The following is a 26,856-nucleotide window of genomic DNA, read 5'->3' as shown; positions in this document are numbered from 1 at the left end:
TTGTGGATACACTCCATCGAATGAGCTCAATTTACAACCTCAACAACCTGTGTCAGGGGATTGTACAACTCTTTCCATAAAAATAGGCATTTTTTTATGCAATTTCTTTCCATTGAATGGAGGATTTATACGCGAGAAATAGGGAGGGAGGAAAATAGAAATTTCTTCAACTCAATAAAAGTAGTTTTCATTTCTCATGTCTCGTTCCCTGCTTGGTAGTTAATGGAAAATAATTTTGTGGAGTTATCTCTCCTGATTGGGTGAAAGAGGAAACAGGATAATAGAAAATGGCTTTTCTGTTTACTGCAGAGTGGAGGACCAATGTTTCTGTCAAAACACTCTACACCAGTGATGATTGTCAGAATGTAGAGCTACTTAAGTGATTTATTTATTTATTTATAAAATAAATGTAGTAGTGCGCATGCACCACCGTGCATGCAGCCTGTTGCGGTCGCTCCTGTTCCTTTTTATACTTTACTACTTTTTAGCTTCTTATTAAAATATTGTTTTGACTTTTTTGTATTAGCGCATACTTAAGCCATGCCCTCTCCAAACACGCTGGTGGAGAGAGTTTTGGCCTTTCTTTTTGCTGTGAAAGTACTTCTTTTACTCAGCCAAGCCATTGTTGCACAGCAACTACACGGCCGCATTGTTTGTATGAGGGATCAGCTGTTTGCTATGAAGCCGGCCAGCATGGTGTCCAGATCAACAGACATCCCCGAAGAGATATGGAGAAGGACACACAGAGGCTGCAGGGGAGGAATAAAGCAGCGGAATCCAAGAGCAAGGTCGAGACAATGAGGCTTACGGAGAAGAGAAGATTTAAGCTGAGTGTCCCCTCTCTCATCATGGGTAATGTGAGATCGCTAGCTGACAAGATGGAGGAGCTAATGGCGCTAGCCAGGAGTCAGAGGGAGTACCGGGAGTGTAGTTTAATGTGCTTTACGGTGACATGGCTGCACCAGGACATTCCCGATGACAACGTTTCCATCGAGGGCTATGAGACTGTTAAGGCCTACAGGGACTGCACCGGGAGCGGTAAGCGTAAAGGAGGGGGGCTTGCCACTCTAGTTAACAACAGGTGGTGCAGTCCTGCTCATATTACCGTCAAAGAGTGTATCTGTTGCCCGGACATTGAACTGTTTGCCGTTGGACCATATTTTCTGCCTCGAGAGTTTTCACATGTTGTTGTGGTGACTGTTTACATTCCTCCCTTTGCCAACCCGACGTCAGCGCGTGACGTCATCCACTCCGCCATAGCCCGGTTACAGACTCAACACCCGAGTGCATTCATTGCTATCTCGGGTGACTTCAACCACGTCACCATGGATACAGCGCTGCCCAACTTCACACAGTATGTGAACCGTCCTACAAGAGAGGAGAGGACCCTGGACTTGCTGTATGCTAATGTGAAGGATGCATACAGCACCTCTCCCCTCCCCCCACTGGGTAGATCAGACCACAACCTGGTGCACCTCAACCCCTGTTATGTGCCTCTGGTGAAGAGCCAGCCTGCGACCACAAGGACAGCGAGGAGATGGTCGGAGGAAGCTTGAGAGGAATGAGGACCATCACTGGATTCAGGTCAGCTGGCAATAGAGGAGTTGAAGGCAGCGTGGACCGGGCCAATGAACTCAATCTGTTTTTTAACAGATTTGATACTGAGGCCCCTGCACCCTCTGATAACACCACCATCAATCAACTACCAACTACCACCTTCTCCACCCCCTCCTCCTCCTTACAGCCTTTCATCCTCCTGTGAGATCCCTCCCCACTCCTCCTCCCCTGGTCTCCAAACTCACTACATACTACAACCAATTGACTCTACACCTCCCCCTCCCCTACCTGTCACCTCTACAGTGAGCATCACAGCTGACCACGTTAGGAGACAGCTGGTGAGACTCCACTCGGGCAAGACTGCGGGTCCTGATGGTCTCAGCCCCAAGGTGCTCAAAGCCTGTGCCTCCCAGCTATGTGGAGTACTTCACTATGTCTTCAGCATGAGCCTGAGGTGAGGTGAGCCCAAGGTGCCGTTGACCCCTGTTTCCATCCAGTCCACACTGATAATAAACTGGACTGGGTTAAGAACACTGACAGGAAGGGATAGAGTCATCTCTATTTTCTGAGATGACTGAGGCCGGACTATGCTCAAGATGTTTTATGAGTCTGTGGTGGCCAGTGCTATACTCTATGCTGTTGTGTGCTGGGGCAGCAGGCTGAGGGTAACTGACGCAAAAAGACTGAACAGATTGATCCGCAAGGCCAGTGACATTATGGGAGTGGAGCTGGAGTCTCTGATGGTGGTGTCAGAGAGGAGGATGCTTACAGCAGCACATCTCTCTGGCATAGTGTCAATATATTTCCTGAGAATTTCAACACTAATGTTATCCCATGCCTTCTGCAACTCAAAGGCTTGAGTTGCAGAAGGCATGACCAATATGAATAATGGCTAGTAATGGCCACAATGACTAATGGCTGTTGCACAATTAGTCATTGAGGTGTTGATCTCGACATGCAGTTCTCGTGAGGTCTTTCTCCGGTCCTGAGAATTTTGAGATGCTTCACTTGTCTATCTGAAAGTTTCTTTTTTTCTACCTCTCCCATTTCGGTTCTGGTGTAAATTGGTGGCATCATGGCGGTCTAAAGTGTAATTTACAGTGCTTGGACTGCATCTCAAGTCCATGTCTATACGGTGGTAACTCCAGCCAGCATCAAAAAGGGCCTTTATTCGAACCCGTTGCTCACTCATTAGCTCCTTCTTCACCTTAGCCATGTTCAAAGAGCAACATGGGCTTCAAGACTACTTCTAGAGGCTTTGAATTTATACCAGTTGGTGGTGTGGCCTCAGTGACGAAACCCTGATGTTACCCATAACTTAATGAGCAGGATAGGCCTTGTAGCTTGTTTTTTGTAAGGAAAATGAACTAAATCTCCTTATGATGGCTATATTCTATGGTTTATAGAGCATAATGATGACTTTATAGCTATTTCATTTGTTTTATGGGTATTTGAATGGCCAATACAACAAAAAAAAATCTTAAATATGCCAAGATTTTATGTTGTTGAGATTTTATGTTGTTGATATTCTGTTTGTCCTTTTTTAATGATGCTGCTCCTCGTGCCTTTTAAATTGCCCCTCGGGGACAAATAAAGTGTTTTGAATTGAATTGAATTGAAGTGTTCTAATCATTTTGACCACCACTGTGTGTGTATATATATATATATATATATATATATATATATATATATATATATAGATATATATATAGAAATGAACATATAAAAGTATCAATTAGCTTGAACAGTAGCAAAACAGTTGACCCTATTTGAAACCCTGAAAATGGTCCTTTAAACTCTGGAAACCCACTCACTATACCTGGCGGGTGGTCTTCGCTGGCGGCTAGGTCTCTGAGAGTGATGGCTCTGGTAATGTTGCTCCGCCACACCACCCCCACTATCCTGAGGGTCCCCAGGAGCAGCAGAGTCCAGATGAGGAAAAGTGGAGGGGTGTGAAGCGGCAGCTGCAGGAATGTCAACTGCTGGATCTGATGAGGTGCAGCTGGCGGCTTCCTCAGTATCAGAGAACAGCTGGGACAGACCCAGGTCTGTAGGATCCACGTCCAAGGCTGGGGGTGACACCTCCACTGGCGTCCAGCTCCGAGTCTGCTCCATGGCCCAGGCGTTGTCCAGTGGGTCACGACAGCGGTAGCTTCAGCTGGTCATGGTGGACCATTTTCACTTTGGTCTTCCAGCCTTTCTGGATGCGATATACCGTCCAGATGTCCCAGGTCGAAGTATGGTCCTTCGTACGACGGGAGGAACTTCCTGACCTTGTTCTTGATTTTCCTTGTGCCTTTGATTGAGGTACCACACAGCATCACCAATCTGATACTGTGTGCGGCAGCAGTTCTTGTCATATTGTCTACATTTCACAGACTCACCAAGAGAGTTTTTGGTGATTTAGTGCGCCAGCTCCAGGCACTCTCAGAGGTGTTGGACATACTCAGGGGCTGAAGGGGCTGTGTCAGGGTCAAGAGGCAGGCCAGCTACCAAGTCTACTGGCTCACTCACTTCTCGGCCAAACATCATGAAGTTGGGAGTGAAACCAGTTGCACTATGCTTTGTCGCTCTGTAGGCCACTACAGCATAGGAGATCATGAGGTCCCAGTCCCAGTGGCAACGCTTGGCTGTTGTGGCCAGAATCTTTTGCACGGTGGCATTGAAATTTTCAACTTGGCCATCAGGCTGAGGTCAGAAAAGGTGTGGTGTGCGTTTTCTCGATACCGAACAGCGTGCACATTTTCTGGAACACTTCAGACTCGAAGTTTCAGCCTGGGTCACTGTGCAGCGTCTGTGGCACTCCATAACGGCACACCCACTCTGAGGCCAGTACTTCAGCCACAGTTACAGCCTGCTCATTGGGTAGAGGGAAGGCTTACACCCATTTTGTGGAATAGTCTGGTATCACGAGCACATAACAGTTGTTGCGCTCTGTCTTGGTCAGTGGCCCCATGATGTCCAAGGAGATGCGCTCCATGAGGGCTCCAATTTGAACAGTACCCATGGGGGCTTGTGGTGTCTTAAGGGGCCTGGCTTTGGACGTGCAGCTGGTACAGGTGCCACACCAGAGGGCAACGTCCTCTCTCATTTGGTACCAGAAGTATCGGGTTTGCAGCCGGGCCACAGTGCCACACCAAAATGTCCACCAACTTGCCCTTCATGCACTTGTCTCATAACATCAGGCCGGAAGGCCCAAGGCAGCACAACTTGTGGATAAAACTGGTTGTCTTCCAGGCAGAAGATCCACCTAACCAGTATTCCATCTCGGATGTAGAGCTGCTTCCACTGGCTCCAGTATGTCTTTGTGGCTGGACTGCATGGGGAGACCCATGTGTTACCCATGGGGGCGCTCTTCGCTGGCCTCCATCCATGCGCTGATAGGTCCAATATCTGGATCAGCTTTCTGGGCATGTCGCAGCTCCTCTAGGGACCAGCCGCAAAACAGTTCAGTGTTGTGGGTCTTAGCAGGGGCGTTGCTAGGCCTGCAGCTTTACAGGGGCACAGGCCCCCACCCAGACCCAGACCCAGACCCCCGCACTCACACAGACACACACACACACACACACACACACACACAAACACATCCTCACTATATTAATGCCAAACAGACAAATGCACTATGGTGATGGTAGCCTATGTGAATATTTATTTAAAACAGAGTTTTTTGGGCCACAGTTTACCCATCTAGGCTACATACCTATTCAAAGGAACATTTATATACATTTTATTTATATACATTTATAACATCTTCTCCTGCTACTCCTCCACCTCTCTGCTCCTCATTCTCTGTAACAGCATTATAAATACAACAATATTTAAAAAAAATTTTTAAAAAACATAACAGTTTTTGCCTAGGCTTAGCCTCATTCACTCTCACAGTCTCACAATAAGGGAGTTTTCCTGTTTGATTGTGTTCACTCGTGGTAATACCACCATGAATGTACATTATTCCTATTTTCACTCACAATTTGGTTAATTAGATAATGCAAATACTGTGGAATAATTTTATTATAATCTGGTATAGGCTGTTTTGTTCATTGTTCTGGTTTCATGTTAAAAAACAGGAGGAAGTATTCAAAAACTCTGTGTTAAATTATTGGTGAGAAACGGGTGGGATTAAATAAATTATCTTACTCCCACTCCTTTTCGAGTGTTAATGAATTAATTTGAATATCGAACCTGCATGTCTTCTGTTCTAAGTATTTAAAAACAGCCCGATCCCAGCCGACAGAGCAATGTACGGTAGGTCAGTGTGTTAACGTCCTGTGGATAAACTAGCCTTCATTAGCTGAGCTCTCTCCCGAAATGATTCCCATTAACATCTGGCTCAGTGCAAAAAAAGCAAAAAAAGCTAAACCTACCTCTCTCCCTCTCCCTCTCATTCACATTTCTCCTGCTCCCTGCTGCTTCTTTGTCTCGATCCCTTCTGTTTTTAAAGAACTGTCTGATGTCCATGATGCCAGCCAGGCTGTCCGCTGACAGCGTATCCGTATCTACGATCCGCAGCAGTGTTTGTATTTAAATTTTGCGCGCTACGTGTTGCCCGTTTCATTCAGTACCTACTGCGGCAGGTAATCCTCTACAGCCTTTTCAGCAAAAAACATGAAGGTCCCATGCAAAAGCTCAACCACACTTGTCCTGGGCTTTGCCAAAGTTTGCATCCAGTGTCACTTTCATGTCTCAATCAGACTGGGAAAGAAACATGAGTAATCCTGGTTTTGTGTCTAGTAATACAAAAAAAATGTGCTGCAGCACCCAGGAAATAAATAATGCAGTTCCAAATTCTTAAAACAAATACTTATATTAGAGATGCATGAATCAATCAATCAATCATAAGTATTTTATGGTATTTAAGAGAGGAAATGAAAAGCAAAACATGACACATAGGAGCAGAAGATTTTGAGATTCCTTTAATTGAGAGAATGTCCTGTCACCTGGTGCAGTTTGTAGAAAATGTAATTGTAATTGTTTCTTTGTTGTTTTGAAATGTTTTATTACAACTATACAATCAAATTTGTAAGAAAGTTACAAAAATGTTTGAGTATGCTCTTATAATTATAAATCTGAGAAAACTGGAATCAGCCATAATCAGAATCAGCATGTCAGACTTTTAAAAAAATTGACACACAAGGTCGTGTATTCATACTCACTTATACTATTACTATTTTAATAGAATATAAAAAAATGAACAGATTTTGCAAATATCAATTCAATTCCATGATTAACTGCAACTTCTTGACATGCTAGGCATGTGATCCTATTATTTTACTGTGGGCAAACATCTACCAAATTTCTTGTTTGAAAGTGGAGATACCTAAACATTGCATGGGTGTGCTATGCAGACAAACAACATTACTGCTTCATGATCTCCCACATAAAGGCCGAGGTGATATTCAAGATTCAAGATTCAAAGATTTATTCATCACATGCAATTGTACAAGTACAGCAGCAGTGAAATGAAATTGAAACCACTCCGTTTACTGTGCAAAAAAAGTGCAACCAGAAAATAAAATTCAAATAAGAAAATAAAACTGAAAAGAGAATAAAATAAGACTTAAATTTAAATAGAAAAAAAAAAAAAAAAATATATATATATATATATATATATATATATATATATATATATATATAGATATATATATATATATACAGTCATGGAAAAAATTATTAGACCACCCTTGTTTTCTTCAATTTCTTGTTCATTTTAATGCCTGGTTCAACTAAAGGTACATTTGTTTGGACAAATATAATGATAACAACAAAAATAGCTCGTAAGAGTTTAATTTAAGAGCTGATATCTAGCCATTTTCCATGGTTTTCTTGATAGTAACCAAAATCACTTAAGTTCTTACATCAATAGCTATGGCACTGTACTGCCAAAAACACTGCTTTTAAGCATTCCATGTTTTCTTTTCTGTTTGCTTTAAACACATGATACACACAGGAGTTAGTACTTGATTGCGTAACCATTGTTTTTGATGACTGAAGCCATGCATCTTGGCATGCTCTCCACCAGCTTCTGACATTGTTCTGCTGTCACAGCAGCCCATTCCTGTTGCACAAATTCAAACAAATTTGCTTTGTTTTTGGGCTTGTGGTTCTCCATTTTGAGTTTGATGATTTTCCATAGGTTTTCAACTGGATTCAGATCTGGTGATTGAGCAGGCCAAGGCATGGTGCGAATGTTGTGGTTCTCCATCCAGGCTTTAACTGACCTTGCTGTGTGGCAAGGGGCATTGTCTTGTTGGAAAATCCAGTCATTCGAGGCAGGAAAGAGTTTTCCAGCTGATGGAAGAAGACTGTTTTCAAGAGTAGCCCTGTACATGACCTGGTTCATTCGCCCTTCACACAATTGCATTTGCCCTGTTCCACTCATACTGAAACAACCCCAGATCATCACTGATCCACCCCCATGTTTTACTGTAGGGGCAAGACAGTCTGGTTTGTAGGCTTCTCCAGGCCTCCTCCTAACCAGTAAGTTAGCTGGAGTGGGCATCAACTCAAAATTGGATTCATCACTGAAGAGAACCTTAGCCCAATCATCAACAGTCCAATCCTTGTGATCCCTAGCAAAGAGTAACCGGGCCTTCCTGTGCCTTTCGTTGATGAAGGGCTTCTTCCGTGCTCTGTGTGACTTCAGACCAGCTTCAACAAGTCGGTTTCGAACTGTCCTTGCCGAACAAGTCACATTTCTCGACAGTGCCCACTCATTTTTAAGGTCCCTGGAGGTCTGACGACGATTCCTGACACAGGAACGGACGAGTGCACGGTCATCTCGTGGGGTAGAGAGACGTTTCCTGCCGCGGCCAGGTAGCAATTTGGTAGTGCCGTGTTCGGCTTGTTTTTTCTTGTTGTAATGAACAGCTGTCTTGGAGATCTTTAGTTTTTTTGCTACCTGTCTCTCACTCATGCCAATTTCCAGCAGTGCCAAGATGGCTGCCTTTGTGGCTTCACATAATTCTTTTGTTTTAGGCATTATGTGAGAGCTGACAACTTCTGAGTTGTGCTATGGCTTGAATGTAAGCAGGAAACCACTCTAAGCCTTTGCATGTGCAGGGCTGCTTATGACATGAAATGGCCTCTTATATACCCTGGGAATACAATTAAGCTTAAGAATGTCAAATAGGACATAAAGTATTATGTGATCAGCTGCATTTTTTGTCGTGTTCATTGTATTATACCTTTAGTGGTACCAGGTATTAAAATGAACAAGAAATTGAAGAAAACAAGGGTGGTCTAATAATTTTTTCCATGACTGTATATATATATACATATTATAAACAAAAAGACAAAAGTATTTACAGAAAGAACCGTGTGCAAAGTAGCAGGGTGTGCATGCATGTGTGTGATATATGGTGTGTGCTGAGTGTGTTATGTTGGTTTATGAGAGTTTATTGTCCGAATGGCCTGAGGGAAGAAGCTCCTCCTCAGCTGCTCAGTCCTGGCCATGACACTGCGTAAGCGCTTACCAGAAGGCAGCTTCACAAACAGTTCATGGTTCATGGGGTGGTGAATGTCCGTCACGATCCTGGTCGCTCTGGACCTGCAGGGCCTGGTGTAAATGTCCTGAAGGCAGGGCAATGCAGTTCTAGTGATGCGCTCAGCACATCGGATCACTCTATGCAGAGATTTCCGGTCCTGGGCACAGCAGTTGCCGTATCAGGCAGTGATGCTTCCAGAGATGACAGACTGGATGGCGGCAGAGAAGAAGGTTTTCTGCAGCCCTGTGGAGATCTTAAATTTCCTCAACCGTCTGAGGTGATACAGGCGCTGCCTAGCCTTCTTCACCAGTGAGATGATGTGGGTTGTCCATGTTAGGTCATCAGAGATATGAACTCCGAGGTACCTATAAGCTGGACACCTTCTCCACCGGGGTCCCATAGATCTGTAGTGGTGCGTAATGGGACCTCTGCTTCTCCCTCCTGAAATCTACCACCATCTCCTTGGTCTTGGTGACGTTCAGGTCCAGGTTGTTGGTCTTGCACCATGATGTCAGCAACTCCACCTCTTCCAAGTAAGCCATCTCCATGTTGTTGGAGATCAGGCCAATCACCACTGTCATCCGCAAATTTCACGATTGAGTTGGTGCTGTGTGTGGCTGTACAATCATGGGTGTACAGGGAGTAGAGCAGGGGGCTCAGGACGCAGCCTTGGGGGGTGCTGGTGTTGAGGGTGCGGGTGCTGGAGGTGCAATTCCCGATCTTCACCACTTGTGGTCTGTCGGTCAGAAAGTTCAAGACCCAGGAGCAGAGTGAAGAGCTCAGCCCCAGATCCCTGAGCTTGGCGACCAGTCTGAGGGGAACTATGGTGTTAAACGCCAAGCTGAAATCAATGAACAGCAAACGTGCATAGTTCCCCTTGCTGATGTCCAGGTGGAGAGGGTGGAATGGAGGACATGTGAGATGGCGTCATCAGTACTCCTATTGGGAAAATAGGCGAACTGAAGGGGGTCCAATGATCTGGGTAGTGATGAACTGATGAAGTCTTTAATGAGTCTCCCAAAGCACTTCATCAACACAGATCTTGGGTTGGTCTTCTTGGGTACGGGGACAATAGTGGACGACTTGAAACATGTGGGGATGATCGAGTGAGCCAGAGACAGGTTGAAGATGGAGGTGAACACTGGAGCGAGCTGGTTAGCACATGACTTTAGCACCCTCCCGGGGATGCCATCTGGGCCAGCTGCTTTCCTGCAGCTCACTCGTCTCAGAGCTCTTCTGACATCATGCTCTGAGAGGGAGAGGGGGCCGTCCTCCTTGGTAGAGTCACCCATGCTAGCCGTGATGCTAGCGGCGCTAACGCTACTGTTCTCAAAGCGAGCGTAGAAAGAGTATAAATCCTCCACCAGTGAGGGGTCCGCGACTGCCGGGGTGTTCGTACCTCCTCTGTAGTCCATGATCGTCCGAAGTCCTTGCCACATGCTTCTGCTGTTGCCGTCGCACAGCTGAGCCTCCACTTTGTCCCTGTATTGCTTCTCAGCCGCTTTCACTGCTCGCCTGAGCTCGTAGGATGACGCTTGGTAGGCTGACATGTCGCTGGACCTGAGACCGTCGTTGTAGGCGGCGGTGCATGAGTTCAGAGCCTTACGAACAGACCAATCAACCCATGGTTTCTGATTGGGAAAAACTTTAACAGTTACCATGGGACAGATATCGTCTATCAGTGTGGAAATGAAGCAAGTCATGAGGCACGTCCTGAAGCATGGCCTCTGATTGGGCGGACCAGCGTCTGACCACTCGTGTTGCCGGAGCTTCTGTTTGTATACTGGTGTGAGGAAGATAGCTGCATGGTCAGCCTTCCCAAAAGCCAGGAGAGATGATGCTTTATAACTGTCCTTAAATGGTGTGTAGCAGTGGTCCAAAGTGTTCTTTCCCCTGGTTGGACATGAGATGTGTTGAAACGGCAGCAAGTGGGTACTGATATATCTGCAAGTTGACTTACAGATGTAAGAACTCCTAAATCTGCATATTTCTTTGATTGTCTGGGGAAAACTTTGCATTATTTGCTCATGCAAAACAAAAAAATGTTGACAGGATGGTTACATGACTAGTCGGTTGTAGGGCAAAACAAGATAACTCCACATCCAACAAGAAATCAGCTAATACAATGTCAGGCTGAAGAAATCTGTATGTGAAACAGAATGAAATTTCTCAGTTCTCAGACATAGGACTGAATAGGTTGATTGCCAGTGACTCGCAAAATGACATATATCACTGGCGTGAGGAAGATAGCTGCATGGTCAGCCTTCCCAAAAGCCAGGAGAGATGATGCTTTATAACTGTCCTTAAATGTTGTGTAGCAGTGGTCCAAAGTGTTCTTTCCCCTGGTTGGACATGAGATGTGTTGAAACAGGTTAGGCAAAACCCGAGTGAGGTTTGCCTTGTTAAAATAGCAGTGTCCGGGTATTTGGCGGTGTGTTTGGTGATGGTGTCATGAAAAGTGGAAAGAGCAGTGTCCATGTCCGCATGTGGTGGAATATAAACTCCGATAGTGAGAACCGAGGAGAACTCCCAGGGCAGGTAGAAAGGGCGACAGAGTAGCGTTAGATGTTCCAGGTTAGGTGAGCAGGAACGAGACAACACTGAGACGTTTCTAGGGTCACACCAGTTGTTGTTGGTCATGAAACACACTCCACCGCCTTTTGATTTTCCCGATTCCTCCGTCCTGTCCATCCGAAACACGGAGAATGTATTGGCTGGTTGAACGGCGTGGTCTGGCACCGCAGGGGAGAGCCACGTCTCGGTGAGGCAGAATATGTTGCAGTCCTGTATGTCCCTCTGAAAACGAATCCGAGCCCTCATGTCATCAAGCTTGTTGTCCAGAGACTGAACGTTAGCCAGCAGGACACTGGGCAGGGGTGGACGGATATCTGATATTTGACAAGCTTCACTATGAATGTATTATTTTAAAAGACAAAAAATAATTGTTTGCATGCAACTGTATATCCTAGATGGTACCATAATGGTTTAATTTTAGTTGTCATAATTCATGATGTGGTACAATTAAGAATGAGGGTGTGTAATCATATACAGTAATTAATTTTCACATCCATATATCCATATGGATGTGAAAAATCAAATCCATCTTCTAAGAAATTAACTGAAAGGTTTGCTCAAAGACTGACCTCAGCAAACTGACTTTGACTGTGAGGTTGTTTTTCCAGCACAGGGTGTTGCAAAAACCCTCAACAGGAACCTGACACTCCGGAGTCCAGGCTTCAGGTTCACACACACACATTTTGGCAGTGACCCTGCAGAGCCATCCTGCTAAATACAAAAAAGGAAATAAAATAAAATCATAACCAAGAACTGCTATAAAGACTCAAGTCAAGTTTATCAAGTTTATATCAACTTTCATATGTGTTCAGGACATATTATTTAGTGAAATTATAATGAAGCATTTAATCAATCAGTTATACCCTACAGGAAATCATTGCTTCTCATTTAATGGGACTGGATTCCTTAACCCTTCATGGAAATACAGTACATTACGATGTTTCCAATGTAAAATAACAAGCCTCTGTTGACAATGCCCTTTATGGCCACTATGTACAAAGGGAGTCATGGCCATTAGGCAAAAATATGAATAAGCCAGGGGAGGATGGCTCTTAGTAGGCATTTTGTAAGAACAACTGCTAGCTAAGTCAGTATCAGTTAATACTACATAGTGCTAGCAAGCATGGGTAAAACATACAAACTCCACACATTAAGGCCCTGCCCCAGCGGAATTCGAACCAGGACCTTCCTGCTGTGAGGCAACAGTATTAAACACTGTGTAACTGTGTCCCTCTTCAGACAAGCCTCATTAAAGACTAGAGTTGTGCTGCACTCCAAGATCCTCAAATCACATGTTCCAGGCAGACATATGATCATATAATCCAAAGACCATTCAACTGAAAGTTGATAAAAGATAATATGACATTATCACCCTGCTCTATGTCAAAACTTACAAAAGAAAGAAATAACACATTCATTAACAGAAACATGTGACTTCTTGGATGTGGGCCTCTCTAACTGATGCCTCTACTGCTGTTGTCTGTAATACAATCAAACTATAATGTTGCTCAATTTAAATATTTGGGTAATGTCATGTTTCTGTATGCGTCTCTAGCCACCCATGCCGTAAAATATTTTCATGCCGGGAGGTCCTCTCCCTGCGGACCCATTATGACTGCTGGTTATTGACCCTTCTTGTCACATCATGTACAAGCTTACACTCTATTGCCATTCAAGCACATAATTAATCACTGTGGCAGTGTGTTGTGACTAGCAGCGAGGCACAGGCACTGTAGACTTGATAAATCACCCGTAGATCGAAGCACACTCTGCGCCAAAGGGCTTTGAACAAAATATAGCCACCTATGAGACTGAGATCAATGAGACTCTTGACCCGCTCTCTCACAGCTCCAGGTCTAGCTTATAAAAATGTGGAGGCTTGCTGAGAAAAAGCCGGTGACTCTGTGTAATCATTCTGCACTTGAAGTGAATGTTTTCTCTGAAAGATAAAACTGGCTTGTGGTTTTGCCTTTTCATGCACACTCATGAGTCATGGAATGTGGCACTTTATTAATGATTAAAATATTGTGCTGGCACAAAAAGTTTGAGCTGTCATCAATCCACGAGTCAAGATTTGGGAGGTTGCAGAGACGGATTCAATAGACTGAAAGAAGATGGAGCACAGACTTGATTTCCTGCCTGCTCACCTGAAACTGGCCTCATTCAGAGCATTTTCAGATCAAGAGAGGATCCAGAACCAGACAAATCTGAAAGCTTGGGTTTTATTTGGACTGCCAGATGTGTTTTGTCACCCATTCAGATATATTTCCAGCCAAACTGATTTGCTCTGAGACAATCACAACTTTTTATCTTATATGGGGTGGGTTTGATACATTGACATGGATTACAGTCCATGGTTTGACACAACGGTCTGAGCCAATGGGGTTTGAGTATGAGCAGTAGGGTTTGGTTGTATGCTGAAGGCTAGCACTAATTGAACTCTGTTGTCTTGTTTAAACCATACTTCTTACTTGTTTCCCCCAAATGTGTTTCTGATCAAAGTTGTTGCTGAATCCTCACTCAAATTTCTCCTTGTATGTGCTAAAATGACAAAATACTGGTTGTATGTTCAGTATTTCTGCCTTTAAGGAGTTATAGGTAACAATGGTGAAATGTAAAAATTGAGTAGTAAATCGTTGGGCTGGTTGGGTGACCAAACTTGCCCTCCTAGCCTGGTTCCAGACCTCTAAATTATTGATTACATATTCCATTTATTCAGTGTTTCAAATTGATCTGGTGTTGTGCTTATTGATGGATGTTTCCCCCAGTTAGAGAAATAATGAACCAATCAGAGTTTTGTACAGCTAGCTAGCTACCTTGTTACATCCATAAAAAATAACAGAAAAACGGCAGCAAGTGGGTACTGATATATCTGCAAGTTGACTTACAGATGTAAGAACTCCTAAATCTGCATATTTCTTTGATTGTCTGGGGAAAACTTTGCATTATTTGCTCATGCAAAACAAAAAAATGTTGACAGGATGGTTACATGACTAGTCGGTTGTAGGGCAAAACAAGATAACTCCACATCCAACAAGAAATCAGCTAATAGGAATACAATGTCAGGCTGAAGAAATCTGTATGTGAAACAGAATGAAATTTCTCAGTTCTCAGACATAGGACTGAATAGGTTGATTGCCAGTGACTCGCAAAATGACATATATCACTCTTCCCAAAACAACATGACTGTTGCAGCATGCCAGCAACAGGTGTACCAGACCTTTGTTGTACACTCTCAGTTTGGTTAGGTTTAGGCAGTAAAAATATTTGGTTAGGTTCAGGAAAACATTTTGGTTTGGTTTAAAATAACTATGTTACTTACATGTACAGTTACAATCAAAATTATTCAACCCCCACTACAAATTAGGTTTATTGGCAAAATGTACAAACTAGCAGCTGTTTGCAATAAACAAATCAAACAAGAACAATTTAAATAGCTCAACACAACTAATATTACAAGTGGTTTCTCCAAATTCAACACAAAATGCCACTTTTAAAGACTACTGCAGTCTCAAAATTATTCAACCCCTTCATGACAAGCATATTTAGTACTTAGTAGAGCACCCTTTTGCTGTTATGACCTGCTGCAAGTGTGATGCATAGCCAGAAACCAGCTTCTGGCAGTGTTCCTGAGGAATCTTAGCCCATTCCTCATGGGCAAAGGCCTTCAGTTCACCAATATTCTTGGGTTTGCGTGCTGCAACTGCCTTTTTCAAATCCCACCAGAGATTTTCAATGGGGTTCAAGTCAGGCGACTGTGATGGCCACTCTAGTATCTTCCAGGACTTCTTCTGAAACCAAGCCTTGGTCGACTTTGAGGTATGCTTAGAATCATTGTCCTGTTGGAAGGGTTTCCAGTGCCAGAGGAAGCGAAGCCGCCCCAGAGCATGATTGAGCCACCGCCATGCTTCATTGTATGCAGGGTGTTCTTTTCAACGTATGCTTCATTCTTCCTCCTCCAGACATACCACTCATCCATAGGCCCGAAAAGTTCCAGTTTTGTTTCATCGCTCCACAGAACAGAATCCCAAAACCTCTTTGGCTTATTTATATAGTTTTGAGCAAATTGGAGCTGACTTTTCTTGTGCTTTTGGGTCAGTAGTTGTGTACGTCTTGGAGTTCGGGCATGGAGCCCTTCAGTGTTTAGTATGCGCCTTACTGTGGAAACTGAAACCTCAGTGCCTGCTGCCACCAAGTCTAGCTGCAGGTCTTTTGCAGTCAGTCGAGGGTTTTTGACCACCTGCCTCCTCAGGACTGCTTCCTCTTTCTGCCACATCCAGGTAGTGTAGCCACTGTTCCTTTAACTTTAAACTTGCAAACTATGCTTCCAACTGTATCTCTAGGAACATTCAGTGCCTTTGCTATTTTTTTGTACCTTTTTCCTTGTTTGTGCAAGGCAATGATCTCTTCTCTGAACGTTTTGGACAATTCTCTTGACTTAGCCATATTTCTAACATGCAATGAAATGTCACCATCAACAGTCCAGGTATTTGAGGTGTTCCATCTCAAGCACACCTGATGCAACTAATGAAGCCCTTGATTGTTTGCATCAGGTGTGCTTGAGACCACACCTGATTTGCAAATGTGTGCTCTTATGAGGAATTCTATTCAGGGGGTTGAATATTTTTGAGACTGCAGTAGTCATTGAACGTAGGATTTAGTGTTGAATTTGGATAAAATCTTTGTATTATTAGTTTTATTTAACTATTTAAACTGTTCTTGTGTAATTTGTTTATGGTAAACACCTGAACAATTTTAAATTTTGCCAATAAACCTAAAATGCAATGGGGGTTGAATAATTTTGATTGCAACTGTATGTAACTTTAGTTATGTGTGTAATGTAACTGGACTACTTTAGTAAATTAAAATAAGTCACTGTTGACTGTCGCTTTCACACTGGAAACAAACAGTGGGAATTCAATCACAACAAAAAGAAAATGTTTCATCAAAGTTGGTAATAGCATCTCTATGTGAATCAGAATCTCACTGACTTCATTATTATTATTTATTTTAGTTTTTTCTTTGTTCTTCCCAGCTTTTTCTTCCTGTTTTTATTTCTCCAGATTAAGCATTATGGAGGGATCATTAATATGAAGTCACAGCATTTTGGTGTCACTATAGTCTTTCAGTCATATATTACAAAAATATTTGAGTCAGTAAACATAAGTGAACACAGACTATGATAATCCTGCACAAATGCATCACTTGAACCTGTTTAGGGAATGGGGATACTGGGTAAGTTCATAAATCACTCGATGTCCCCATGCAGCTTTAGTGAAGGACAAATACAAATAAATATACAAAAAAAACACACACACTATGTTGCAAATGTCTGACACGGGGTTGACATAAAGGGGATGATATACTGATTTGACACAGGATTTCGGGGATTTCTTTGTTAGGCTGCAATTAAGCTTCTCTTCATTGTGGTATATACACGAGGGCTCAGCCGATGTCAAGCAACATTCTGGTATGTACAAACTGATGCTGCTTATAGCTCAAGTAATCTTTAAATTGACAATTTTGTATTCCCAAAACGTCTTTAAATGTCTCAGGAATTTAACGCAACTACAGGTTACTAAGCAGCCTGTTTAGGGACTGTAGATACAGGTTGCAGTGAAATTTTTAAAGGCTGACATCCTAAAGAGAAAAATAGAACAAAACATCAACTGTACCACAGGTTGACGAGACTGACTGACCCAATAAAAAGTCAATACTGACAAACCCATAAACCACAGTCATAAAGCACATCCTAACAGGCAATCATGTGTCCTCAGGGATTCAGAGGAGGTCAGAGGAGGAGAGATATGGACGCTTCTGAGCTGCCACACAGAGAAAAAGTGCCCTTGCCACAGCTATGGAAATCAGAGGAGCATGTTATAATCAATGGCAGAAATACAGAGAAAAAGAAAGACGGTTAGAAAGCAGATTCCCTGAAGACAGCTGAGTGCGAGAGCTAATAATCAGTTTGTACTTTGCTGATTACAGGCTAATCATGGCCTGAATACAGACTTCTGCTCTGTCTCTTCTCTCCTGTGTCACATGACGAGCAATCTGCAGCGAGAGGAGAATGAAATCAATGTCTATTATCTATTAAGAAGCATCCCCTGGAGTTCTGAGGCTGATAATATTTACAGTATGCAATTAAAGCTCCTAATTTGCATCAAAATGCACACACACCAAAGGAAGAGTAAACATGAGAAAAAAGATTAGGAAATCCACCTTCTTTTCTTACCTAAATCAATAATAAATAAGACAATTACATGAAATCTTTTTGTTTGAATGGTTTTATTGACTTTAAAGATGAATAGAAGTATCATCCCTCCAGGGACATTTTTAGGCATAGGAAGTCTTGCTAGTCACCTAGAACACTGCCAGATGAAGGTTAACGAGATGCAAGTGTGATGCACAAAAGTTTAGACCCATGGTAGACAGTAAAAATAAGATAAAACCAGATATCATTTTATTCGACACGTTCCTTTTTTTGCCTGTATTTCTGCACATTACAACCGAACTTCCTGACAGTTCTGTCAGAGATTCAGGGATGTATCTCAGCAGTGGCCAATGTGGCCTGCAGCCACTAGTCTGCAGAGATGAGAAGTGGCTACAGCGGTATGGTAAACTCACTCACTTTCTAACTCAGGACAATTCAAGTCAAATGTATTTATATAATACCAACCACAAAAAAAGTTATATCATGACACTTTTCAATTAGAGCAGGTTAAGACCTTACTTTTCAATTTACAGAGATCCAACATTCCCCCATGAGCAAGCACTCGGTGACAGTGGCAAGAAAAAATGGCTGTTTAGCAGGCAGAAACGTTGGCGCTGACTCGGACTCAAGGTGAGCGTCCATCTGCCTAGACCGGTTGGGTTGAGAGCAAGAGAGCTATATGAATAAAATTGCCTTGACTTGAGTAATGTCCATATCAGGCTTCTTCAGCAGAGTTTTAACCTGTAATGGACCCACCTCAGCACTGTTGCATCGCACAGGAAGGTCATCTGGGGTACACTCAAACGAACACAATTTCTTCCCCCCCACTTTGCAGCCACAAACCTATCAGTATGATGCAATCCAGAAGGGAGAGTTTTCTCGCTTCTAAAGAACAGCTTTTAATATTTCAGACGGATTTACAATAGGGGCTTGGTGGGACACCTGTCACAGTCTGTCATGTTCTATGTTGGTCTCATATTGCTGTGGATTTTGTTATGGGTCTCCCGCTTTCTGATGGAAACACCACTATTCTCACGATAGTGGATCGCTTCTCCAAGTTGGTTCATTTCATTCCCCTGGTCAAGCTCCCATCCGCCTCCGAGACCGCCGACCTTGTCACCCACCATGTTTTCCGGCTCCATGACCTTCCCTCAGACATCTCAGATAGGGACCCCAATTCACATGTCAGGTTTTGCAGGCTTTTTGTAAGGCGTTCGGCGCTTCCTCCAGGCTCACTTCAGGTTATCATCCTCAGTCAAATGGACAGACAGAAAGAGCCAACCAGGACCTGGAGACCGCCCTTCGCTGCATCACGGCCCATCATCCCACTTCGCCCAGGAGGGTGAGTTTGCAGTCCCCTCCATCCAAGCTAATGTCACCCGTTGCAAAGAGATTTGGCAGTCTGCCCGTGATGCCCTTACCCGTTCCACCCAGCGAAGTCAGCGTTTGGCGTATCGTCACCGACTTCCAGCCCCACAATACCAACCGGGACAAAGGGTATGGCTTTCCTCCCATGACCTTTCTCTTCAGGTGGAGTCAAGCAAGCTGGCCCCGAGCTTTATTGGTCCATTTGAGGTGAACGAGATCATCAACCCCACTGCCGTCCGCCTCAAGCTGCCTGCATCCCTACCAGTACATCCCACATTTCATGTCTCCCAACTGAAGCCTGTTTCCACCAGATCATCAAACAAATTGTAATTAATGCTTCAGCGTGAATCTCTGCCATGGAACGCATGAAACTTTGAAGACCCCCCTTTTCCCTTTACAGGGGAGCCTGGTCAGATAACAACCAAGATCATAAATTTGCCTGCATTACAGACTGCTTTGAATGTTAATTGCTTCTACCTTTGCTTGCTGCAACCTTTAAAATCAATATGAAGTGACTGTTTTATTCATTTGTCATTATGCTCATCACATTCAGTTAAAATTATTGTTCATGTTAAAGGAAATCCCAGTGTTTTAACACCTTCCAAGCTGGATTTATTCATTTAAGGTTTTCATTGTATTTCTGACATGTGACAATACTGCCATCTACTGACTATATCTGGATAATTAATGCTGCCGTTCTACATAATAGGCTGAGTACACAGGATACATCCTATTTACGATAAGTGAAGGAAATGTTGTAGAATCCTGTTATTGTTTAGTCATATAGTTAGGAACTATTTAATCTTTGTTTAAACAGTTATTAGCATGACGTTAACATTCTTCACAACTATTTACCTAAAAGATTAATTCAATCACCTAAAAGTTTAGTTTCTTTGTATCTTCCTCTCTTGTTCACATATTACTTGTTCTTGATATTTAATGGGTCACGGTGGATAACTATGTATTTTTCAGCTTGCAAAACTCCATGTTTTAATGATGTAGAATTTCGAGAAATTACCGTCTCAAACAATGAAAGGACAGAAAAGAGTCCTGATTGGTTGATCGACCAGAAACCACACCCCGTATCCTCCAAACACAAAGACTGCTCTCTCTCTTATTCTTTCTTATTCTCTTAGTTTTTTTGTTGCTTATCTTCTTGTCCTTTTTATCCTCTTGTTACTCGTGTACCTATTGCTCCTTTTTGTTTTGTGTGCTAGTTTTGTTTTTTCCTAATTTGATAACCATGTTTCAACAACAAATTGGGTTTTTTAAATGTTTTTATAACCTTGCTACCAGTTTATACAACCTTGCGGGGTTCCGAATAAAGCAAATAGAACCAAAGTAATACTTTGCCATCAACCACCTGAGATCCAAACAGACAGCCTGCCTGTATTCCGCTTACAAAGCCAAGCTGCTTCCAACGCTAAACCAATGTTGAGAAGAGAATTGGCAGAACTGTTCGACTGAACCACACTTCGTCTCTGGGACCAGAACACACATGAGGGGGTTCCGTCCATCACATCCAGTACTTTAGTCCTGACCGAGTTCTCAACTCCAGAGTGGTCTTCACATTTAAAAGTAGGCTAAATCACCCTCTCAACTGCTCATGGCTTGGTTGATGTCAAAATTATAATAATAATAATAATAATAATAATAATAGTCATATTGACAATAATTCAACCTCCGAATTTTCCACTGCCTTTCGTTCAATATTAATTACCAGAATCCAAAGCGAACAGATTATTTCCTCCACCATTCCCCATTTCCTCACTCAATTCACTATCATCATTTTGACTGCTTGTATTTGGTAAATATTCATGTCTGACCATCATTTAAAATCATTTGTGTTAGTATCTACTTAGTAACATTTTCATTTGGACCCAGTTGTGGTTCTGTGTATTCCTTTGAGGTGGAGAATGTGGATCAATTTAATCGAGAAGTCACACTTTTAGATAGATTTGACTGATAACTTAAGAAATTATTGATTTGATTTAAAGTTTCCTCTTCGGAGGTGGTGCCCCTAAAACGAGTGCAAAATCATTAAGATTCTGCTACATACCAATGCAGCAGAAAGAAAGGTACCTAATTGCAGAGATATGCTGATTATTCCTGTTGTTTTACGAAAGAAACATTGAAAGTTTAATTTAAACAGTTTGGAACAGGGTCGACTGCAAATGTGGACGACTTCATTTTTCTGATAGTTACGCCAATATGTTATCAAACTAAAGGATGCCATAATAGGTTCACCAACCAGTAAATTTCAAACAGTTTGGTGAGTCTGGATTTCTATACTGGATCTAATGGTGAAAGGTTTTTTTTTCTTTATGCCAATTCCTGACATTTAAGAACTGAGGTTTGATCATTTAAACTGACTGCTAAAGAAGGGTTCAAAACAGTGTTGATATAGTGCACTAAATACAGTCTGGTATTTTGTATCAGTGTCCAGATACTGAGTGTGTAAATGTGTGCACTATTTAATACCCTCAAAATCCCCACGACTGGACAAAAAGAGTATTACTTATTAATATTATAAAGTATAATTGTGTGACTCTATAGCTGTCTGTGATGACACAAACATTATTTAAGGTGTCTTAAATCTCAATTTACTGCTCATTTCAAAGTAAACTTCTGAGTGTCTGTTATAAAGGGAGTAGAGGTTGTGATGTCTGAAGTAATGCTGCACAACCAATTATATCTAGAGGTCTGCTTTTCGCTGTTTTGTTGCTGAAGGGAGGGCACTGTTGGTAAACATGATGACATATTTCAGCAGTGAGAAGTCATTGTGGTCAGTACTGAAGAATCACACTTAGTGTTTGAGTTACTCTGAGCTTCTGTATAGTCTCGATTTTTTTTTTTACTCACAAGTCAAAGTTTAGGACCATTTGTTAGAAGTTTTATAAATACCAACCCTGGATAATAGAGTCATACAGCATTCTTGTGTTTCATATCATATATGTCCAAATATGATTAGAAACAGATTCACCTCAGGGAGGCTACTGTGGATGTATGCCAGGGTTTGACTAAAGTTTAATTAATTATCAGTAAATTACGAAAAATTATGAAAAAATCTGTCCCCTCAGGGCACCAGCGGTGTCTGGCCTCAGGCACCAGAACTGTCTCTGCCTCCAACAGTTTAAAGGAAATATACTAATAAGTGTGAAGCATGACTAAGAATGTGACTGTAACCCCATTAGTTATTGCTTTGCTTAAAAAGCAGAGTGTGCATCTAGAAGTGAGCAGAAATCTCTCAGGTTCTTTAGCACAGAATCATGCATCTCCCTTTCATTAGGCACATGCAGCACGCTGGAGGATGGCAAATTGGGCCGAACTAATTACAATTTAAACAAAACCATAATTGGACATTTTGCGCTTGTCATACGATGAGAGACAGATGGGTTTGTAATTACATTACAAGTCTGACATCAAGGCAGTGAGTTATGGCACACACCTCCCTGTGCCCTTCATGGAGTGCTGAGGAGAAGTGGCCCACGTTCAAAAACAATTTACTGTTGATTTCCATAATCAGTCAGCGTTGACACCAGGATACTTCATCAACCAAATCAGGATAAATCACCACACTTATCAACATCATGTTAGTCTGATTTCAGGCTAATGCTGCAAAATGGGATGAAATCTGTTAAATTTATGGACTGAATTTCAGAATCCTAATGATATTTTAATATCAATATATCCTATATTTTGTAGGAGATACACTACTAATAAATGTAATTTATTAATCACTGGCAATTTATAAAACACTTGTAAATGGGGCACCACCTCCGTTGTTTTATCTATTTGAATAATCCGGAGGGAATTAATCAAATTCGACTGGACATGGTTAATTTGGAACAATTCTAATCAATTTCAAATCAATTTATTCAATCTCATAACTGAAGCAGTGACTTCTACACAGTTTCCATTGGTTCTCCACATTAAAAACAAACCTGCACAGACAACAACATACGGTTAAATATGTTTATTGACTAAATAATTCAGAGTAAATAAATGGAATGGCAATTTAAACGAATGACAACAGGTATCAGAGGAGTCTGTAATAACTAAAGTAATGAGTTTATTAGTGAAATATGTGCGGATGGTGAAATTACGGGTTGGGTGAAAGCATTTAAATATTACGAGAGTTCTCAAAAGATCTGAATCAAAGCCAAAGACACCAACTCGTATTTCATGTGTGTGAATCCAGCTGTATGAGTGATGGTTAGCCTACTTTCTCTGAAGAGTTGGGAAGTCAACAGGCTTTGGGTTTCGTCTCCGGTAGTTCGTAGCTCAACTGCGGACTGGCAGTCTCGGTCCAATAGCCGGAGGGAAGTCGCAGCTTGTCCGGTGTCACAGTGGGTGACGACCTCATTCCGATGTTGGAGGAAGAGCGCAGTTCGTCAAGTACTCAGCTGGCGACAGTCTTGGTCCAATGCCCAGCAGAAATGGCACCGCTTGTGAGTGTTGGGGGCAGAGCCGATTGGCTTGGCACAAAGTCTTTCTTTCGTTGGAAACCGCTTGCACGGTTTCTGAAACAGCCCGTTACTGAAACGTCTTTATCAATGATGATGATCTTAATAAAGATGATGGTCTTCTTCATCGCTTTGAGTGGTGGTTCTTAGGCTCTGACTTGTAAACTAATTTAACTTCTTGACTAAAATAACTGAGGATGAAACGTTGATCAGGCAGATCTTCCGTCGTTACTTAATACAAGATCATTTAAATTAAGTTCACTATCTCTAAATCAGGTTACGATACTTAACGATATAAAACAAATCAAAGCAGAACTTTGTTCTGTTAGAAACTTAACAAAAGTTGAAGCACTTAAAGGAAGTGAATCAATACAGTAAAATTATAAAAATGAGAAAAATCAACACGTGAGCAATTCTGTGGAGATCGCTGTCTTGAAGCGAGCGTGCTGCAAAAGTAAGTAGAGAGCGGAAAATTAAAAGAAGTGTTACAAGAGAGTAAGAGTAAGAGTTTCAAGAGAGAGAGCTTTCAAGAGAGTGAGCGTGAGCTAGATGGCAGGCGGGACCCAAGTGGGCGGGCTGCCAGCGTTCACACTTTCGACAAAATTATAAGTCTAAACTCACAGAAACTTAATTAAACTAAACTATCATTTTAATGTTTCAAGATCGTGTTTCACCTTTCCCAGAATTTCACCATGGCTTAATATGTGGACTTTGTCTAACACGAAATCATATGGCATTATTAAAAACACTTAACATTCAAAAAGGAATTAAAACTTGATCAAAACATCTAAACACACTTGATTATACAGTAGAATTAATCAGTTATACATATTTATTTTAGTTCTAGCATAATACTTATTAAACAGGGCATATCAGAGACATTTACTGGTAATAATCCAAAAACGTATTATGGAAAAGGTCCTTAAAAAGTTTGTCCGAATCATACCAGGACTCACCATTAGAGGGTACTGTGGTTCCACGGAACACAGGACATTTTTACACATTTACATTTACACAATTTGATCTCAGCCAAATTTCATTGCAGAGTACAGTGGGAAAAATCAGTTTTAATACATTTGTTATAATTAAGAAGATGAGATTCTGGCTTAATGGTTAATTAAAACTTTGTTGAAATCTGAATGAGTGCAGAAACCTCTACAGATTGGAATGTCACAGATAAGAGAAAAGCATGGTCGTAAATGGGCAGACGATGTTAGTTGTAAATAACAGGAGGGGGTCTCCTGTGAATCGTCTATTTGACGGCTTTATTGAAAAGAAAACAACGTCCTCCTTGCCAGGTGGAGATGGGAGACTGCAAGGCGCCTCTTAGTTGAAAACAAAGTCAGCTCATATCTGTAAAGGAATGTTTGCCTTCCACTTAGAACAAGGCCTCAATTAATAGAAGAGACATGAACTACAATTTTCATGCTGAATGATGTAACTCAAAAGTAATCTTACAGGAGGAGGATGCCGACCATACATATATACATACATATATATATTATATATATATATATATACACAGTATATGTATATATGTATATATGTATATATATATATATATATATATATATATATATATATATATATATATATGTATATATGTTCCCTTCATGTCTTGGACTGTCATTTCTCTTTACTGAGCTGAGTGGTTCTTGCCATAATATGGATTAGAACAGTAGTCGAATAGGGTTATTCACTGAATAAAACTGTGTACCAACCCTACCTCTGCACACATTAAGAAGGCAAGAAATTCCACAAATGAACTCTTGACAAGGCACACCTGTTAATTTAAAACCATTCCAGGTGACTACCTCATGAATCTGATTGAGAGAATGCCAGAAGTGTGCAAAGCTGTCATCAAAGCAAAATGTGAATCTTTGAAGAATATACAATATAAATCATATTCTGGTTTGTTTAACACTTTTTTGTTTACTACATAATTCCATATGTGTTCTTTCTTAGTTTGGATGTCTGTATTAATCTACAATGTAGAATATAATAAAACATTAAGAAAAAAACATTGAATAAGAAGGTGTGTCCAAACTTTTGACTGGTACTGAAATATAGCCAGTCACATAAATAGTTCTGGTCAGTTTGTAATAATGACAGAAATAGACTTTGTGGTGAAAAATGTAGTTTTGAACACTTTGGGTCCAGCATCAACATTTGAATATTTATGTGGAGATGTTAGAGGGCTTTCCACCAGAAAACAGCTTTAGATTAACAGAGAAAAAGAAATGTAGAGAACATCATACAAATTCATTTTTTAAGGAGATGGTGTATAATGGTGATCACTTAATCACTGTAACACTGTTGGTCATGCACACGCTTTGTTGCAATTACCTTGTGCTGAATTTTATTGGCTTTTGAAAATGGCGTTAAAACAAGTATTGAGTATTAGCTGTAGAAAAGAAGAAGAAAAGCTTGAAGATCCAACGTGGACATTCATCCTCTGAAGGACATGAATGTGATTCAGTACATTTTTTAGTGAGTGGACAAATGTGAAAATGTTGTACCTAACTTACACTTGTACATAACGTGACATATTCCAACAACTGGAGGAAACAGGTAATGTGATCAGCAACATCCCTAGAGCTTATCCCCACAAATATTCAAAGCAGATTTCAATTTGGTAGTCTAGGCTAGGCCAGCAGTGGTAGTTGACTCAGTTTTGGACCAAAGTGTTGGATGGACAGAATGACCATCTGACTCACAGGAATCATTATCTTTTGGCAAAAATAATGTTTAATCAATACAGGCACAGTGCCAGGATTTCATTTTTTGGTGGGCCAGACTAATTTGGGCTGGGACTCATTTAAGGGCTATATATGATAATAATGTTTGCCTTCTTTTGTCAGTTTTCAGTCTTGCTAAAACAGAGATGATATCATGCTGTGGAGGGCAACATGTGCATCTGTTTAATAATGACACTACTTAACCCTTTTTCTGAAACATGTTCAACAAGCAAATACATTGCTCACACCATGCAAAAATGAAACATCACATCTATTACGTCTATTTTTTTGCTGTGGATTCTGTAGACCTGATCTGACTGGTCCCATACACTCCTCTCTTCAGATGCACTTTTTAAATATAATATATTTAAAATATAATATATAAAATACCTAATGAACAGCACTTCAAGTAAATCTTCAACATTTTGGCAAATATGTTCCTTTTTTTCTATGGA

This window comes from Pagrus major, chromosome 3, assembly GCF_040436345.1.
Source record: "Pagrus major chromosome 3, Pma_NU_1.0".
Taxonomy (NCBI): Eukaryota; Metazoa; Chordata; class Actinopteri; order Spariformes; family Sparidae; genus Pagrus; species Pagrus major.
This window is presented reverse-complemented; position numbering follows the sequence as displayed.